General features: G+C 42.6%; 1 protein-coding gene across 2 annotated transcripts in view; it reads left to right on the top strand.

Annotated features, from left to right (window-relative positions):
* Positions 1-14,131, top strand: part of C9H2orf80 (chromosome 9 C2orf80 homolog) — a 142,080-nt gene that overhangs the window by 91,900 nt on the left and 36,049 nt on the right. The gene's annotated exons all lie outside the window — the stretch shown is intronic.

The raw sequence follows: 14,131 nt of genomic DNA, 5'->3' as shown, positions 1-14,131 counted from the left end.
ACCTGCCTGCATTAATTAATATTTCATCTTGAACATTCTCAGAAGTGCCGTTCAGTGCTGGCCACTGTCTCATGCCAACTTTTATCCAAATCATCCTGGCCAAATTCAAAATGTAGCTTTGTCAAACCAGCCATAAAGAGTAGGTTTTTTTTACCACCAGACTGTTAGTGGTATCAGGTAATATTATCCCCACCATTAATATCGCTGTGTATATGGTAGTGGGGTAAGGCCACAGGCAATATTATTAGTGGGGATAATTTATGGGGTTATTGCGACCGGGGGCCACAGAGGCGTCCCCCGCTCCATTAAACAAATTATTGGGGTTGCAGGGGTGTTCCCTGCAGGTTCCATGGCTTAATATTGCAGCAGAAATATGGCAATATTTTTGTATGGCGATATTTTTGTGGGGATATTAACACATGGAACCCTGTTAGTGAGGCATCAGTTAAAATGAGTTGATTTGTTTTTCTTGTATTTGCCTACAATTCCTCAATAAGGCTTTCTCTCACTTGGGGTTAGAGGGAGCTTGACATCCAAGGTCTCATCAGCAGAAGGATACATGCTTATAGAAGACAGTTCAATGGACAGCTACTGAACGGCCTGGGATTTATATCTGTGAAGTCTGGAAGAGGGATGGGGGAGGATATCTCACTGAGAGGGATGTGATAGGTCTTTCCTGGGATAGACCAGACCGCTTTCACTAATGTGATTGCAATAGCTACGAGTTAGAGATGCACAACTATCCCCACATCCCTGTATAGCACCCAAACACGATGCAGCAATTGTGCAAGGCAAGTATGTCTAAGGTAAGAAAAAAACATCCCCGTGGATGCATTTAATCTAACACTCTATGGTTAGGGAAAACTACCATGCATGACAAAAGCTTGGGTGCATGTCAAACACTGGACAAGACCAGCCTAATTTCCTTAGCTTTTAGGGACAGCAGTCCACCAAACCACAAAACACAGGCTTTTCTACCCACTCGCCTCATTACAGGTGCACTAGTCTGCTTGCTGACAGTCTACTTGTCCTTCCTTTCTTTCTATTCCATTTTTACTATGTATCACAAGACTTATGCTAGCCCGAGCTTCGGAGTCTGAAAGTGTGTTTTAATAAAAATGCAAACCTGGACCATATTTTTCTCTCTTCTGTACCACTTGGCCAAACTCTTTATACAAAACAAGCGCACCGAGTAGGTTGCCCTGCTCTCCTATTGTTCAAGTAGACACAATAGTCTATTCCTTTCTTCAATACCAAAATGACAATATGGTGACACACTCTACTGATTTCAAGAATTATTTCATTTGTATTGCACAAATCTGCTAACAAATAGAATTAATAAAATTATATATCTTTTATTCTTGAATTGTATACTTGAACAATAGGAGGGCCGGGCAAACTACTCGACCTGCTTGTTTTGTACGTTGTCTTTTCCTGAATTTTGGAGTAGGTGTCCTTTCTTGGATAAAGTAATAAGGGTCACCCATTTATAGAATGTACAAACTCTTGATACTACACTGTCACATAGAGATATGTTCCTGCTAACGTTCAAACTAAACCAGACTTTATTTACATTTGTATTTATTATACCTATTTATTTATATATACAGGGAGGGACAATGATATTTTGATCACAAAATAACGTACAATAGTTAAGAAATCAGATTTGATGGGAAGCAGTGAGCTTCTTACAATGGGGTCAGTGTGAGTGACATTGTGACCAGGTTGTGGGAGGAGTACTTGGAACAGTCACTGGGAACAATACATGGGTGGACATACATAGATTCACGACAACCGACATTAGACATTTTTAAGTGCAGTTAGGCAGGTAGGCCAGCTGTGTTATGGATGTGACCAAGATGGGTGAAATGCCAGAGTGGAGGCAGAGAAAGTGAGGGACAGGGGCATGGTAGAGGCGAGGGAAAAATGTTTGCTTGAAGGCAGATGAGAGACAGGTTTAAGAGGGTAACCCAGAGTAGGTACGCTAATAGTTTGGTTTTGAACAAATCAGTGTGGGCTGTTTCTCGAATGTCCAGGGGAAGAGAATTCCATGCAAGTGGAGCAATAAGAGGGAAACAGTGGAAGCGAGAGGAAGCACAGGGAGGGCGAGGTGCCACAAGGGTATTTGAGGAGGCAGAGCAGAGATTACAAGAAGGCTTGTAGCAGTGGATAGATGAGGCCAGATATGGTGGTGTCTTTCTGTGGATACATTTGTGAACCAGGAGAAGACATTTGGAAAGACTTCCACTCTTAACACCTGTACTCACTCAGAGCTCTGGTCTAATAACTCTGAGCCAATCGCAACTGGCCTCTTGTCACTAACCACTCTGTTCCTCGTAATACAAACTCACTGTGAGAGAGGATCTGCTCTCCATATCACTAAACTTTAATCACACGCCGCGCTTCATAAAAACACAAGATTATCTAGACTGCTACCGTATAAAAGACCATGGCACCTTCTGAGTTAGCACCTGCTACATTTCAAAATGGACACAGAGCTCTGCTCACGATAACAGCTAGATTTATTTCTTCACATTGTTGTTTGTGATGATACCTAGAGCCAAACAGAGATCAACTGTTCATATTGGGAAAGTCCCTCTCATACTCTGCTTCCGATAATCCAGATCTCTGTGCTTGATAATTTAATGGAGCTAAGAAAACTTTCTACCAATACAATGGGATAGCACTGGCACTTAAAGACAGGTAGGACTGGGCAGCATCAGTCATTTTTCAGGTATGGACGAGGGAGACCACTGTGCTTATTCACTTCTTAGGCTTTCTGCTGAGACTGCTACTGAGTGCCTACTGAGTGGCAGTTTATGAAAACTATATTTTAAAGTATTGTAGCTTTTCTGAGCTGTGCAGGTTCTTTTCCTTTGACAATAAAAGTATGGCAGTCTTCCTTAGATATGCTGGTAGAGTGCGAATCCGAGAAGCCCTGCTACTGTCTACAGTCATGTTCAGACATGGGTCCCATGCTTGCTGGGCCTAGAGACCAAGCTACAACTAACTAATGATGCCCAATGAGGCTGAAACATGTCAGGGGTTACTTTGTGCAGAAGGGATGTGATCAAGCAGTTCAGGCTGGACGGCCTCTTATGTGGTGGGATCAAGCCTAATTTACATATAGTCGTTCGCCTTCCGGTAATGGCTTGGCAGTTGAAGAATAGCCGATAGAGCAATGTCAGAGGTTACTAATAATTCTAAAGCTTCCAGCCATCACGTCTTTTGTTTTGCTGAAGTCACCCTGAGGTAGACCGGGATACCTAGACCTGGGTCCCATGGCTGCATGCCATAGAGACCCAAACTACCCCTCACTGTTGATGCCAAAACATTTCTGGAGTTGCTTGTGGACTCATGCACAAGGGATGTGAGCAAGCAGTTTAGGCTAGACTACCCCTTTTGGGGTAGGACCAAGCATGATTAGCATATGGTTTTACCACCTTTCAGTATTGACTGTGCAGGCAAAGAATGATGGTCTGCAGGGTTGCCTAGAGTGATGCCAGAGGTTAAGATTCATTCTAAACTTTCCAGCCATTACTCCTTTGGTTCTGCTGAAGTCACCCCAAGTGGGTCGGATTTGCCAAGAATTGGGTCCCATGTCTGCTGGGCCTAGAGACCCAAAATACACCACACTGATGAGGCCCAATGAGGCGAAACATGTCTGGGATTGCTTGTGGTCTCTTGCAAAAGGGATGTGACCAAGCAGTTTCAGCTAGACGGATGGATCCTAGACTGGATTCTGACCTGTAACATTCTCATAATATCAATACTTATTCCCACCCCTTTCCGTGGTCGGATCATTTCTTTGTGAACTCTGAGTTCACACTGCCCTCTGCTCTGCTCAAGATGAACAGCAACACCAGGAGCAAGATAACTTGCTGGGATGTGAAAAATATTTTGCCTGAAGATTTTTCTGCCCTGGTGTCAGACACACTCGAGACTAAGGGAATCTTTCACAATACTTCAGATTTAGTAGATCACATCACCAGCTCTATCAAGGCCTCCATCGATATTTTGGCCCCAGAAAAGGTCAAAACTGTGAAATTAGAAACCTCAAGAAAATCCTGGTCTACTGACAATTATCACACAAGCCAGGAAAACTAAAAGGGCCTTAGAACTTGAGAATCCTAACATTCTCACCTTGAATAAATATAAAGCTGTCGCTCATGCCTTTAAGAAAGCTATTATTAAAGCCAAAGGAGATATAATCTGCGTATCGACAAAGCCAAATCCGCTCCTAATGAATTGTTCAAAATACGTAAGGAATTTGAAAATAATACCTCATCTTTTCTGCCGATTCTTAAAGACTCCACTTGGTGTCAAAATATTCAAGAGGAATTCCAGGCTAAAGCATCCAGCCACCAGGCTAATATTGTGAACCAACATCTTCTTTTAGTTAACAGTATAAAACACCTACACCTAAACCAGTTTTAAACCCTCTTTTCTGCCTATTCTGACCTTCGACTTCCAAGATTGTTCAGAATATGAGATCTGTGACATTATTGGGGGCCTTAAGCCCATTACTTGTGCAGGGGATCCGTGCTCTACCAACTTCTTGCGAGACGCCCTGGATACTATCACTCCATGGATCACCAGGGTGATTAATATGTCTTTCTCAGAATGCAGGGTGCCAGCTACAATGAAGAATGCATGGATTACTCCTTCAGTGACAAAAAGCTCCTAGGGCCAAGCTAATGCAATAAACTATCGGGCCATTACTAATGTTCCCTTTCTCACTAAAATTCTTGATAGAGCTGCATATTTACAATTGCAAAAATGTGTTGAGGCTAACAATCTCCTGGGCACTCTGAAGTCAGGCTTCAGGGCTCGTCATGGGACTGAAACCGCCCTGTTGAAGCTTAAGTCTTTACATTTTCGCGATTGTTGAAGGAGGTCATTCTGCATTACTGACGTTGCTGGACCTCTCTGCAGCTTTTGACTTGATCTAACATGATCTGTTACATGAGAGACTACTTAACATCGTCAATTGCTCAGAGGGGGCAGCTAACTGGATCACTTCTTTTTAAAGTCTGAAAACATCCAGGGTGACAGCTGCAAAGTTTGAAGCCCTTCCATTTCTTTCCTCCTGCAGTGTGCCACAGGGGTCATGCTTGACTCCCATTCTGTTCAACATTTATATCAGACCACTTCTGCATCTTCTAGACAGCCTGGGTATCCAGTATGCTAATTATGCTGATGACACACAAGGCTTTTCGAATTGACTGGTATCTATGACAATGATACTAATACTGTGAACAATCTCTACCAAGAAATGCAGAACTGAATGGCCTACAAATCCTTGGCCCTAAATACCTTTTAAACTGAGCTGATCATATTTGACTCAGGGCCGCGTCTTAAGAATATTGATATGAAATTCTCTGTTTATCATCATGGACAATATTATTCCTGTCTCCAAAAGTGTAAAAACCTTGGGTGTCACTCTTAACTCTGAGTTATCTATGAAAAAGCATGTCTACAACGTTTGCTCCTCTTGTGGTCTTGTTATCAAACTCCTCCATCAGGTGCGCCCCTATCTTAACATTAAAAACTGTTCCCTTCTTGCTACAATGCTAATTATTTCCCGTCTGGATTATTGGAACAGCCTACTTATTGGTGCCTCTAAAGCTAATTTTAAGCATCTACAGACAACACAGAACTGTGCCGTTAGGGTGGTCTTTGGTCTCACTAAAGGTGACCATGTCTGCGATTTTAGGAGAAAACTTCACTGGCTGCCGGTCAAAGTGAGAGTTAGATATAAGACTCTGTCCCTTGTTTTAAATGTTTACACTCAGTTGCACCTTGCTACTTGGAAAAAATAATCTCTCGTGTTAAGCCTTCGAGAACACTGCTACTCATATCTCCTGACCCAACCTTGTTACCACCTGGAGAAGTTTGGAGGTACTTCTTTCGTAGTCAGGGCCCCCCTAGAATGGAACTCCTTACTCCTTAAGTCGTCTCCTTCATTGACCGTGTTCAAGAAAGCAATGAAGACTCTTCTTTTTAATTCCTTGGATTAGACCTCTTTTCTTTTGCGCACCTTCATGTTTGACCACTTTGTTTGTCCTTTTGTGTGCGCTATGAAGCCTATGCTATGGGCGTGTAGTGCTCTACAAGAACTAAAAATAAAGAAATGAATAAATAGATTGCCCCTTTTCAGGTTGAACCCGGCCAGATTTGCATATAGTCTTTGCCCTTTCTGTAATAGCTTGGCAGGCAAAGGATGATGGTCTGGGTGGTTGCCCACTGCAATGCCAGAGGTTGAGATCAATTATAAACAGTGTGTCCCTGTGAATCGCAACACTGCGGACTGTGCCCTGGCCTGACTGACCAAAAGATATGAAGAGGAGGAAGCTTCAGTTTGGGCACAGAGTGAACATATGCTTTTCCTCAAAGGGGAGCAGAGTGCACGGACCAGAGCTCTCCTCAGGACACAGGAGACTGGACCATGCCTAGCCACACCCACATGGGCAAGCCACTCGTTCCCTCCATTCTCTAGGTCCTGACATCGATGGCCCTCACTGAGGAGCAGCGACCAGAGTTTGAAGCGGTCCTGTAGCCTCCCTGTTGATGCGGAGAGAAGGAGAGACCGAGCAAAGAGAGATCTCAACCCGCAGCAGACTGGATACCTGGACAGGCGAGCCTGACCCTGCATACTTAAATGCTCATGAAGGGTTAAAATTAGATGTGAAACGGTGCCTCATCAGTGAGATGCAGGGGAGTTGCTAGGTCTGGAAAAGACCCGGGGCTAAGCTGATGTCGGAACTGTTGGGACTGGGGGCTAGCTAGTCTTTTGGCTGTAGCTCCTGAGATTCTATCCGGGGCTACAACCAAAAGATCAGGGGCTGTAGCCCACTTAGCCCCCCCACCTAGCAACACCCCTGGTGAGATGTGCCATCCAGGGTGCTGTATGGTCAGGGGTCAATCTCCTATGGCACTCTGCTGAGGAGCTCAAGGGTGGAGAACCAAGAAATGGGTGGAGAACCAAAATCCAGGAACCTGTTTGTGGAGACAGTTTTTTTCCCTAGGCCTATTAGTTTTCTTCTCTATGTTGCTGTTTGAGCCTGATTTTATTTTTCTATTCCACAACCCATAGAGACATATTTTCCCACCTAACACCATTTGTGGGACTTCCATTACAAAGGATTCTGAGATGTGTAGTCCAGAACCTGGATTAAGACTGAAACCAATTTGGGGGAGGGCAGGAGCCAGGCAGCAGAAGGCCAGCCATCATTTAAAGGATGCAACAGTTATGTATAAGGTACATAGTTGTGGCTGCTTGCCAAGATCATGCCACATAAACAAAAAGTTTATCAATGACTTTTTTGCTAGATGATATTGAGTGTGCATTAGTTTAATGTGCTCATTGAATCATTGATGGACCTTGGGATAGTCCCTTACCAGCCAGGTGTAGAACTATTATTTCAATAAGACTTACATGTGAAAACTGTCTCAGGTTGCATACCCTTTTGATTCCGTGCCCCATTCATGTCCATCTCAGGTGCTGTGCCATACGGTATTTCAAGTTATACCAGGGAGAAAGGAGTTACAGATGCAAGGTGCAGAAACCTTCCTATTACGTTTAAGGATTAGGCCTTGGCTCTGCATGATAGGAAGGGGGAAAGTAAAAAGAGAGTTGCTGAGCCTTGCTCTTGCAATTGGAAGGCAAAATTTCGCATTATGTTATATCATGTTATAGTATGCAATGTTCGACTGCGTTATGTCTCCTTAGCATTGGCAAAGCACGAAAATACCATAAATGTCTAATTATAATTAGAATTAGTTATTTATAATGCGCTTAATGCCCAGACGTTTCTAAGCGCGGACCTGGGGATCAAACCTGTGTTGCTCCGCATCATCCTGCTTCCAAGGAGTGACCTTGTAGTACTTTTGGGCCTTCAAGAAGCACATTATTGGGCTCAATTGAGTTTCAAGTACACTCTTGTCTAGAATATCATATAAACCCGGTAGTGCAGTTAAAACATGAAATAGCAGACCTAGGGACATAGATGCCCAGGGTATCTAGCACTGTCACTAAGGCGGATGTTGCACGTGTAGTGGACTGTGTGAGTGGATAATACAGTTAACAATGTTGAGTGTGTATGTGAGGGCAGAGGGATTGTGCAGAAGACCTGTCGTCGAAAATGAGGCTGCACTATGGTAGTGTGAGAAAGTTAGTTGAAGTGTGATCAGGGACCCCACACAACTGGATCCCTATTTCAGGCTCTGCCTTTCACCAAGCTAATAGTTACAGTACAAGTGACAAGGTATTAATAAGAGTGATAGCAATGCATTATGTGGTGCATCAAATCGGGCTGCGTTTAAGGGGATTGTTAGGGATATTTTTCCAGAAGCCTCTGGTGAGTGGTGTGGGAGCATCTATCCTAAGGCTAAACATGGTTCCAACCACAAGATAGACCTAAATCATGCTATGGTGTAGCAATGGCAGAGCAGCATTGGCTTCACTCAGGGAAGGAGAAGAGGCTGCCAGGTAGTTAGAGTTAGGCACAATAGGTTGCACAAAAGAATACACCACACTGGTATACTGAAAGAAACACACCCTTTCGGATACAGCTTTTAAGGAAACTGTAAGAGAGGAACTTACGCACTATATGCATGAAAATAGAGAGTCAGTTCATTATATTTTCTTTTTTTGGGAAGCCTTGAAGCCCACCATTAGATGGAAAATTATTAGTTATCATCAGAGCTTGAGAAGAAGACAAATGATTATATTAATTGAAAGAGGCAGAAGAGAAGAATTATAATGAGCCTTTAGACAGATATAGAGAAGCAGCTCTTAGCGCCAGGCAGAAATTGTATCAATGGCTAATTGAAAAAGTGGAAAGAGCCTTGTTTTATGTTAGACAATCTTATTGAGAGTTTGGGGAAAAGGCAGGATGTCTGCTAGCCAATAGACGTAAAAGAATCGAAGAAAACAAGAGTATTACATCCATTGTCACAGAGGATAACGTGGTTTTGACTATAAATGCGTGCATTATGGAGGCATGCAGGGACTTTTATGAAGTCTTATATAAGTCTGAGGGTTCGGACACTGAAGCTGCTTAATTTGAATTTTTAGAGGGGCTTGAGTTATCTGATATACAAGATTCTGACGTTGAGATGCTGGACGCCTCACTTACCAACGATGTTTTGTTGAATGCTATGATGAATATGCCAAGGAATAAATGTCCCGGTCCTCATGGGTTCCCGATAGAATTCTACAGCACATTTAGTGGCTTATTAAGTCCTATCTTTTATATACCAGATCCATGCAATTGGCCCTAATTCCATTAATTCCCAAATTGGGCAAAGATCATACAAATTGTGCAAATTATAGACTAATCTCTTTGCTCAGTGTGGACGTCAAACTAGTAGCAAAAATGTTTGCCACTAGATGAAGTGCTTCAAATAATTCACCGCCATTAGGCTGGTTTCATAAAGGGTTGATTTAGCCATGATAATGTGTTAAAGGTGCTAATTCAGCACCAGATAGGGACACACCTACCAACTGCGGGAGTAAAGAAGATCCACAGTGGGGGTGGCTACACAGGGGATAACACGGGTCCTCTGAACCACAGACACACTGTATAAGGGACTTCCACAGGAATGGTAGTGCGTAACGATACATTGGAAGTAAACTTGGCCCAACACATTGCTCTATGATTAGTTAAAGGAGGGGAGGGCCCAAAATAGCACAATCACAAATACCTGTAGTGGGAAATCCCTCGGCGTGGGCTGGATCCGGCAACTTTTCACGTCATATACACGTGACCACAATGGCAAGGATGTGCAAAGGAGGAGGAGGCTCAATTTGCCCAAACTGGGTGATGTAACTACAGGTAGGTCAGCCCAACAAGTCACCCTACATGGATACAGGGAGGGTGGCTCTGTACCAGTGTTCCGGTCGCATGAACGCTGATGCCCATCAGGAGGCGGCAGTGGGAAAGGAACACTGGATTTGGAGTGGCGTTCCTGGTAGCACCAATCAGAAAGTACGTTCCTAAGCTCCGACGAGGGATCCAGCCCTCAAAGTATCTACCACAGAGTCTGCAAAGCTCATTATCTAATAGGCATCATATGAATGTCCCATTTTCAACCAGCTGCAGGGTATCTTGTGTCCCATTCTCAATGGTGCTGACCAATGTCAGTGCGCTTCATTACGTGGTAGGTGGTAAGGGATTACCGGCACCGGTAAGGGCACCCGTGCTGGTAATCCCTTACCACCCTATTCCTAGTTCCCTTAGTGGGTCCCTTCCTTAACACCTGGTCTGACCAGGTGTTAAGGACGGGACCCGTTAAGGGACTTCACAGCTAATAACGTTACCGCAAATTGCTGTACCGTTATTGGCTCCATCCCCATTGTGCCCTATGGGGGCTCGAATGGGAATGGGGAATGGCTACCGGAATGGGGACCTACTGGGTCCTCCAAGGTTGGAATGACCCGGTAAGTCCCTATTTCGGGAACCCGGACCCGGAATGCAGTAAGGGGGTAGCCATGGTGCTAATAGCACCATGGCTACCTCCTACCGTGTAATGAGGCCCAGTGTATTAAAGTTCTTGGCGGTCAGCACAAATGTTGCTTCATTAATAACAAGATGTTCCGGTGTGGGTTGTGAATAAAATGTGGTACCACATGGCGAGGTGAGGTGATGGGAAACTATTGAACTGTTTGTTCTAATGATGATTTCACCAAATAATGTAACTATCGAGGAGGTGGAGGAGATTGCAAACCAATCAAATCCCTGGGAAGCACAGAAAAAATGAAATCCACCAACTTGCAAGTGTTTCTCCTGACTTCAAACTATTGTATTTTGTATTATAAAACTATTGTTCATAGTCCATTGAAATGTCAGCCTCTCTGTCAGTGGTAATCCACTGTTCTGTTTGATTTGTACTCACCCAGCTGTAATAAACAGCGTTGCTTCTTGCCCGGTTTCTGCTCCATTTTTTGAGTACCTGGCTTTTATTATGCACTAATTAGTGGACCCCTGACTACAATAACATGAGGGAAGTGATGGATGTCATACATCTAAATAAGGAATCACTAGAACCGTTTAATAGCTGTAAGTATGGATGCTGAAATGGCATTTGACTGAGTTAATTGGACATATCTACATTTTATATTGGAAAAACTCTGCTTTGGCCCTGTTTTTTTGCAGTTCTTTCATGCTTTATATGCTAGGGCAAAAGCACAGGTTCTGGTTAATGGGTCAAAATCTGCTGTTTTTGAGATTCAACGAGGAACCTGTCAACGATGCCCAATATCTCCTCCTCTTATTAACATTGCTATTGAACCTTTGGCAATGGCAATTGGGATAAATGAAAATGTTCAGGAGATTATGTGTGGCAAGCAAATGATTTAAATCTTATTATATGCAGATGATCTGCTGCTGTTCCTCCCAAACCCGGAAGATTATTTCAACAACGTAATGGATATCTTTCTTCGGTTTGGAAAAATATCGAACTAAGACGGAAATCTTCCCAATCACTCAAACATGTTTTAGAAGTTGTTTTTTTAGCTGTGAGTTTCATTAGGCCATAGATGGTTTTACACATTTTGGGGGTCTATGTATCACGAGATACTGCACACATGCTGGAACATAATGTTCATATTAAACTTAGGGAGGTGACTTCCGAAAATGTAAGCGATGGTCCAAAATTAATCTCAAAATAGGGGGAAACATTGGTACTATAAAGATGACTCTGCTGTGTAAAATATGATATCTGTTTAACATGCTGCCACTACCTCTCTCACAGACACTACTTAATGAAATATGGAAAGTGTTCAATGACTTCTTATGGGGGAATGGATCTCATCCTAAAATTCCAATGTCTACCCTGCTATGACTAGTGGAGGAGGGGGCTTTAGCTTCCCTGATGTAAGAAAATACCATGCTGTCTTCTCACTCAGTAGCCTTCACCACTGGATTAATGTTACTTCAGAAAACACTCCCATGTGGGTGTGTATAGAAAGAGACTCAGTTCTGCTGACATAATTGGACTGCCTCCTAACAATGAACAGTACTCTTCCATTAGAGAAAAGCCCTCCTACAGTGCACCATGTAATTAGAGTGTGGAAATATGCAGATCTAGTTTCTGACACAAAGTACTTGTTATCTCAAGAATCATGTATGTGGAGGAATCCAGCAATTACATTTAACAATAAAATGCTAAAGTGTTGCTCTTGGCAAAATGCTTGCATTTGGAAACTTAAGCATATCCTTAATGGGAACGCAGTCCTAGACTTTGGCTTTCTACGATTTAAGTACAAGCGGAAATGTCGAGATTCAATGCATTGCATGGTGTAATCACATCCATCCTGTCTCCCAGGAATGCTACAATCCACGACCCTCCTGATTTATACTCCCTGTCGAAGAATTGTGCTCTTTCATCTTCTATAATTTATAGGCACATTAGTGCTGCTCTTAAACCGCATATGGATAGATCTGAGTGGAAAATATGGGAATCTGAGATGAAAGTGGCAATCTCTGACGCTAACTGGTTGAAAATATGCAAGAACATGTAAACGTTTCATTTGGACCTGGATTTAAGTTACACGCAGAAATGAATTATCCATTGCCTATATGGGTCACCATGGAAGGTGAAAACATGTGAACCTCTACGATTGGATTCTTGCTGGTCTTGCAAGAAAGAAGTCGGTTCCAGTATAGATATGCTCTGGAGTTGTGATCATGTCTGCCAGCACTGGGAAGAAGTTCTTTCCCGAATGGGGTTGATTATCCAGTCTCCATTGCCGCATACCCCGAAGCCTTGTTACTAGCCAAGAAACAGGTTCTAAAGAAACGGAAAGGTAGCAGGATGCACCACCTTGACGATTGGATCCAATGTATGTTGATATTGTCAGCCAGAGAGATTGTGCTTTATGCAAAAATAGATCCGTTCGATGAATATCAATTGGTTTGGGATTCCTTGAATGCTTTATATGCTTAATTTCTACATGTGTTAGTTGCCTTGTAATCAATATATGGTTCAGGATTGAATGATTTGGCACAACCCCATTTTCCCTTCTTTATTTACGCACAACTCTAGTCTGTATTGTGTGTGTCATGTCTCCCATGTGGGTCGTTTAACCCCCGCAATTAATTGTTTCCTAAAATATGTGTGAGTAAAAATAATACTAACTTATATCATGCTTAGGAGATGATGGGTATATATACTGTATTACTTTTTAATTGTGTTCGCTGTAGCAAATGTTTTTCCATTGGCGTTTTTGGCATGTCGGTTTGGAATACTACTGTATTCATGTATCGAATGTAATTGTTGAAAACAAATAAATAAATATACCAACAAAATACACACTTTTTTAGAGAACTGCACAATAAGTGCACATAAGTACTATAGCAAGAACACAATGCACAGTAAAACTAGTTCAGGTACAAACACAGAAAAATGGTCTCAGGCCAGACCCTTCCCACTCCTGTGGCTAATGTAGGACATATACCTAGTGGTAAATTCAGTACATTATAGTGCTAAAGGGTGTGGAGAAAGGGGACCCCTGGACATAGGTAAAACATCGTCACATAGTTCTTACCATCACATTTGCCAGTACATGGATTACACAGTTATTTTCCACTGCCTTCAACACACAGTGACTTAGTAAAATGCACAGGTCAAATCTGTATCTGTAGTGTAAAATAAAGAGGGTGTGAAGGGGTTAAAACAGTTAAAAGAAATAATCACAGTGGGCACCAAAAATGTGTTTACAATTAGACGTACAATAGCAGACCTTTGTGGTCTCAATACACTCTTGGAAAAGTTGTAAACAAATAGCCAGTGTTAGATATTGTAACAGCAATACATTTCTATGAATAGGAGTGGAGAGCATTGATATACTTTAAGGTTTAATAAATCACAGATACCAATTAAAAATCCAGTCTTTGATTTAAAGATCCAGGACTCGGGGGGGTACCCACGAAAAAGATGCAAGGTTCAGGTATGTACAATTTTCAGTCACCTTGAGGGTGTTTTACATGTTTGTAAAGTTTTCTTACTAGGATAAAACGGGACATGGTACATAGGCAAACCAATGATGTAAAGTAAGGTAAGTACCAGGCCTACCCCCATAGGTATGGACAAGTACTAGTGAACCACCACTCATCCAGGCCAGAGA

Source organism: Ambystoma mexicanum, chromosome 9, assembly GCF_040938575.1.
Source record: "Ambystoma mexicanum isolate Mex_15411 chromosome 9, UKY_AmexF1_1, whole genome shotgun sequence".
In the NCBI taxonomy this organism is placed as follows: Eukaryota; Metazoa; Chordata; class Amphibia; order Caudata; family Ambystomatidae; genus Ambystoma; species Ambystoma mexicanum.
The sequence above is the reverse complement of the archived record's forward strand: the minus strand, read 5'-3'. Positions and strand labels throughout refer to the sequence as shown.